General features: G+C 36.4%; 1 protein-coding gene across 1 annotated transcript in view; it reads left to right on the forward strand.

The window, feature by feature from the left end:
* The window catches only part of LOC121328241 (agrin-like), a 163,784-nt gene extending 162,398 nt beyond the window's left edge, over positions 1-1,386 (forward strand). Inside the window, exon 36 of the mRNA XM_041272800.1 lies at positions 1-1,386. This exon is cut by the window's left edge and continues 529 nt beyond it. The gene's annotated coding sequence lies outside the window, so the exon portion shown is untranslated.
* Positions 1,387-6,854: the final 5,468 nt, after the last annotated feature.

Raw genomic sequence — 6,854 nt, forward strand, 5'->3', positions numbered from 1 at the left:
TCAATACATGACTGTGATAACAAGTCTGGGCTGTTAATGTTACTGTGGCTTTTTAAATTTTAATTTGTTTTAATAATAATTTATGTACTAAACGTGTCTGTGACTTTTAGCTTACTGCTTTATGTACGGTAAATAAACTAAATGATGTTGGCTGTGTTATTATAAGAATGCGTATCTGAGAGTCATTAAATGTACATCAATGCGTAACATCTCACATGGCGAAGGTATGTTGGTGCAAAGTAAAAGTGGACCCTTTGCAACATAAAAATGTCATTGTCTGTCTGTCTTTTACAGGTCTTAACGCAGTATCCCTTTTTGATGGATTGTCCAAGTATTAGCTCTCAAATGCATTTTATTTTTTAATTCTTGGTCGCCATACAGAGTATGTAACAATGTTGTGTTAAAAAGAAAGCATTCCGGGCAGTTAAACGTTCAACTATATCTCAATATAAAATTCCATTGGACTATCACGTGGAAGCCTGCAACTGTGTATATTTTAGTACATGCAGGAATATGGCTGTACGATTTCATCTTGCCAGCTGTGTGCTGTTTTGTCTGCTGGGGAATCTTAGCCCTGCATGATAATTTGTGTTAAAGACATTCTTTTTTTTTTTTTTTTTTTTTTTAAAGCAAATGGCATTGAAGTGTTTCTAATATAAGGACTAAAACGTGTTTATTTGTGTAAAAGTCAAGCATGCTACTGAGCCAAGCAGCAAAATCAAAACCTCCTCTTGCATTGTAACTGAAAGCTAAGTTGTTGTTTTTGTTTTCTTTCTAATGGTGTAAAAAACTTGCCTTTTAGAATTGTGCCAACCCAAAGTCCAATACTTCTGTGTTCCACCGGGTGGCGCTAGAACACAAGCAGAACAGTCTTTACACAAACTGAAGGGTGACTAGAGTTTCTTCTATTGCTATTGTGGGACAACTGCTGAATGTTCCTGGTTCACAAAGGAATGCACACAACCAACTCTACTTAAATGTGCCCTGTGTTGTATATATTAGCATTGAGGGAGCTGAGATTTCTTTCAAATACCCCTTTCCAGCACGAGCTAAAATCTATGATTTGTTACACCTAAACTGGATTTGGACCTTGCATCTCTGAGCCATGGCTCTACAAAAAAGAATGCATGGGATGCATTTTAAAGATGGAAAGGTACATTTCTCAATGATACTGCCAGTGCAAGCGTGCATTGTTGCAGTCTTGGATTTACTGTAATATGTTCAGGTTGCATCTATAAAAAACTGCGTGTTCAGTACAGTACGACATTGTCATGGTTTTATTTTGTACCCCATTAGACTTGATACTTTTGCGCAGGCCTGTGATCTGATCGATAAGTTAGCAATGTTTTCTTGTTAGATGCGTTAGTATTATACACTGGAACAAAGTATAACCTCTCCTTTAGAATATACAAAAACATGCAGTACCTAAGTCACCGTTGAGGGGTTAAAAAAAAACATTTATATACCTATATATTAAGCATCATTTTGAAAGTTTACTGTTTCCTTCTTGCAGTATATAGGGGCTTATTGTAGCGCAGTAATTGTGTGTTTGTGTATGTGTGTGTGTGTATATATATATATATATATATATATATATATATATATATATATATATATATATATATATAGATATATAGACAGACTGTAAACTAAATCTTATTTTAAAAATACATTTAGTCAGTTTTGCACATATGGTCTGTTTTTTTTAACTGTAATTTAATTTAAATGAGTGTTTTAAGACTACTGTAGATGTGCATTAAATTGAATGGCGGTCTACCATAAGCCCAAGGGAATTCAGTAGTGTTCAGGAAACAACGACTTGGCAAAAACAAAAGTCTACGTGAATCTTGTCCAGATAATGCCTTAAAACCTGAAATCGCCATAGTTTTGGTGAACACATTTGTGTGCATATTGTTTGGTGCACTTATCTTTTTGCCAGTATATTACAACAAGTGTTTCATCCCTATAATGTAAAAATAAAATAAATAGTGAATAAGCCCAGAATGGTTTTTTAAAAGTATTTTTCCAGTTTGTATCCCTTATTTATGTGTCTTCACATGGTTTTAAGTTTGGCCTTTGTAAACTGTGTGTCATCACTGAAGGACAGTGCACAGTGTATAAGCAGCATGATGTAACCGTAACTAACCATTACTTGTGTCTAATGTCCAATCACCATCAATTAAAGTGGAAAAACCTACTTTTGGGTGTGTCTGGTTTTGTTTCCCCACAAAAACAGTGCATGTGCATATATGAATCACGTAGCTAAATATGTTTTACCATCATCCTCACAGTAAAAAAAAAAAAAAAGTGCACTTCCTGTTGTTTAGCCAGATAAGGTCCCTCTCATCTGTCTGCATTTGGAGAACAACAAGAGCTGACGGAAAGAGTCAATTGGTTTGCATTGTAATGCAGAAAATCACTTATCCATTTCTTGTAGAGAAAATAACACCAAGGTGTTGTTAAATATAAAGCTGGGGTTTGGACGTGATTTTTTACTTCCTTCAGAAGGTGAATAACAAAGCGTGTGCCCGAAGCCCTAACCCGAATTCAGAACCATACCGAAGGAGGTATCTGATATACAGCCGTGACTGCCTGCTAGCATTAGAGGTGTGACATGCTTCAGTCCACTCTACTAGGAACAGGCTGCTGTTAATATTTGCACAGTGAGCCAAATCTAACAAAATGAGTGGAGCACCTTTTCTTGAATTGTCCAACAGGAACAGCGTGCAACATTAAATACCATGAGTTTCTCCATTTAATTTCTTCTTTCATGAGGATAGTCGATCAAGCCAGGAACAGAAGCAATCCACTCCAAATGTACAAATCAGCAAATGATACTTAGAACTCCAATATACGTTTTCATTTATACTGTTTTCTTATCATTATTATTTCTGTTGTGGAAATGGACAATAGTCTTGTAATCTGTTTGGTCTCCTGAACTTTTCACTTGGCATTCAGCTGGCGATTTATTATGTATGTGTTGTGTATTACAGACACTCTGTTCCCAGCATTCCGCGGGCAATGTATTAAAGACGCTCTGTTCGTGACCTCTTAGCAAGATTGGCTTTTGTTAAGTTAGACCTCTTCTCTGGGTGTCTTCTTAAGCTGGGAGCTATTTGGGATTCAAAGTGTTGCTTGAGCCCTGCCAATGTTTCTCAGTATTCAATCTGTACTGTTCTCTTAAAGATTTGTTACGTTCAAAAGTGATTTTAATGTAGCAAACGTTGTATTTCATTTAAATTCTCATTACACTCTTTAAGGCAGTTGTACCTGAATTCAGGAACAGCATAACAATGTAAAAGAGGTCAGGAAACAAAATGCATGGAGCTACTCTTTAAGACAGAATTCAAACTCTCCCCACTACAAATCTTGTTTTAGGTCCTGTTTTTTAAGCTGCTGTTGCTATGCTGTCTGTGGACACTCTGATGTTTCATAGAAGTTGTCTCCAGATCTAAGCTGGTGGTTTTGTAATGCTTCAGTTATTGTGTTTTTTTTTTTTTTTAAATAGCGTTCCTACCAGTAAACTGTGTCATACGGTATTCAATGAGACCACTTCTTGCTTAAAACAAGACATCCTCTGTGTACCAGATTGATGCCTTCTCACAGGCTAATTTCACTGGAGGACTTCAAAGATTACCTAATTAGATACTTCCATCACAAGTATCTTGCGACACGAGTTATACAAGCCTCTCTCAGTTTTCCCCATGACGTCTTTACAGTACAGAACCAATGAGGCAATGTTTGTTCTATGATTCAAAACTAAATATTAAAATATAGACCATATTAAAAGTACATTATGTGTTTCATCCATTACCAGAAACACTCCTTATGTATTAGCGTTATATATATAAAATGGTAATAAAATACAAAAATTGTAATAGTTTTTATCAGCATTGCCAAAAGTACAATATGTAATCCACATTCCCTGGTATTGCAATTATGGCTCTGCTATCTTTATTGCGGATCATTACACATCATATTCACTTTGTATTTGATACTTTTAAAAATCTGCTGCAAGTATAGTTACAATGTTATCCCAGAGATTTGTTCTAGATTGGTGGCTGTAATGAACAATTACATTTGTTTGCAGCTATGGCTAAGAGCGTCTATAATCAAATCTTCATTTTAAAACTAAATTAGTATAACCATTAAGAACACACAGAGCATATGACTGTACTCATTGCAGTAAGTTTATTACTATCGTATAACACAATCTGTCTCTCTTTAGCATGCTAACATGTACACATTTTGTAGATTTTAGTAAGACAACCACAGGCAGAATTTGTCTACTAAATATGACCAAAACTGCCTGCTTAAACCTTGTTGGAATTCTACCAGGGGAGATCAAATGGAGATTAATAGTTAAGCCACACCAGTTGACCAGTAAACAGGAAATGCTTTTTAGGTAAACAGGATGCACTAGAGTACCGATTGTGATTGTTAGGTAACCACAGCAATTTGGCTTCTTCTAAGAGTCGTGTTTGAGGATGGTTGTGTTAAGCAATAGCACTGAATCACTCCTTTTGCATGTTATACCACAGCTCAAGAGCCTGTAAGCTTTGACTCCGAAGAGTCTGCCATTCTAAACAAATGTATCTTTTTTTTCCATTTCTGTTAAAATTTCTCATTATCTCCAAGTTATTGATGTTTTTAAAATGGTCGTTTTTAAAAGCGTACATTCACAGTTCTACATTTTGAAAGAACACGTATCTTTCCAGTGAATGGCCTCGAGTCCAATACTTTCACTAAGCATGACCTATTGAGTAGGCATTAGTGTAGAATGGAGCGAGTCATTTCACAAACCAAAGGTCATTGATTTGAAGCATTGCACAACTCTTAGCTTTTCATCAGAAGATTAAATTGATAACTGTACAACATCTTGTCTTCACAAGTCTAGGATTGTTAGATTCATATATCTTTGATACATATATTATTCAAATATATATAGAGTTTCAACAGAAGGTCGGAAACTCATACTATTATGGAATCTCTGACGTTTTTCTCAAAGGAAAAAAAGAGGCTTGGTTGGCAGGTGTTTTTTTGCCCAAGTTTAAATATATTACTGTTGTTTTATGATGTAAAGAAAGTAATCAGTGAGGAACTGTACAGGAGACTGTGTGTCGAATGGAGGAGGAGACAGGGTCTTTGGTGGAAAGGGTTTCCGCTTTTGGAAGAGGTGACGAGAAGAGGTTATTTTAGTTTTGCTAGTCCTAGCCCGTGCCCTGACAAGCTCAGGATCTCATCTGAGCATGTCATTCCACTTGGAAGAAAGGAAGCACCTGTCACTGGTGAGCTTGGTAATTCAACCAATGATCCTTCCATTTGATCTGCAGAATTCAATGAATATTTTACCATGTTTGCACAAGGTCATGGAGCAGTTCAGAGAGGCCTGTCCTAATCCAAGTTCAATCAAGATTCAGTACTGAAGGACCAATAGACTTCTAGTTTTAATTATTTGCAGTTGTTTATGAAATGTAAATAAATAGAGTAATTACATAACGTCAGTACTACGAAACACCACTGTGCAATATTCAATGTGAAAAACCTACATTACACGAGTGCATCGGCAGATTCATCTTCAAATTGCTTTTCTAGAGACTTAAATACTGTACTAGTTGGAAGGGTGTCTTAAAGGACATGAGAGAGAATTCAGTCCTGGAAATGCCTACATGAAAAGCATGACATTTTTTTATATTTGTGTTGGTGTATATGATGTTTTGACAAGGTTTAACAGTCGTTTTTGGATTCTAACCCAATCTCAAACAGGTGGTTATTCCAGATGCAATGACAAAGTTATAATGACAAAGACTATTTCTAAACATTCCTCAACAAATACAGTCCAAAACCTCAAAATAAGCTTTATTTTTTATTAAAGTTTTTGTAACAGATTTATAAATAAAGCTTAAGGTCTCCTTAAACAGCCCAGGGCATTGGATTGGCTGCCAGCTACAACTGGCCAAAACTAGCAGGCCAGGTGAATAATAAGTTCAACTCAACTGCTTTCAGAATGGTAAACCATCATGTGTCATTCAGCATTGCTTTCATTGCTACTGGAGGCACTCACAATTCAGAAAGAAAAAAGCCTTATGCTTGTTAATGTTTAATAGCCATACTTAGCCTAAGTGAACAGTTGCATGTTATGAAGATCACTTTGCAGAAAGGTACATTTGGAAGTGCTTTGACTGATGCTGAGATTCCAGTTGAAATAGAATGTTCTTTTAGTTTGGATTCATAGCAGCACAGTATATTTGATCAGTTTTTACACTTGTAGTACGATGCATTACTATACTGTATTTATTTATTTATTTTACTGACTTTCACCATACCTGTCTGGAGTTTATCATGCTTCCCTTTGCTTTTCCACATTTTCACAAACCACACTTTATTATGCTTTTACTACAATACAACCCACCAGCTCTTCAAATGTAACAAGCAAACCCACAGTAACCGCTAGGAAGTTTCATTCATGTTGCTTCTGGACAGAAAATAAATGTTAGCAGTGGTTGAAAAAGAGCTCATTATAAGTGATAATTGCTGCCTCACCAGGCTTTAGACAGTCTCTGCTAGAAACAGTTCTATAGTGCACAGGGTCATTCTGAATCATGCTCATCCGCTTTACAGTTCTTTGTCTTGTGGGGTTGATAACCTTGCAGAGATCACTGCTGAACACTTTCCAACAGGCTGGAACTCTACACTTTCCAGAACCTTCTGCATCTGAGCCTTCTACAACTCGATGCACCACAGGTCACATTCTTACTGTATATGCATCCCAGAAAGCAACGTCAACTTCAGATCCAGATCGATGGGTGGAGTCCACCCTCCAAATAATATCGTCTCAAACCACTACAGCGTCT

Source organism: Polyodon spathula, chromosome 16 (assembly GCF_017654505.1).
Source record: "Polyodon spathula isolate WHYD16114869_AA chromosome 16, ASM1765450v1, whole genome shotgun sequence".
Taxonomy (NCBI): domain Eukaryota; kingdom Metazoa; phylum Chordata; class Actinopteri; order Acipenseriformes; family Polyodontidae; genus Polyodon; species Polyodon spathula.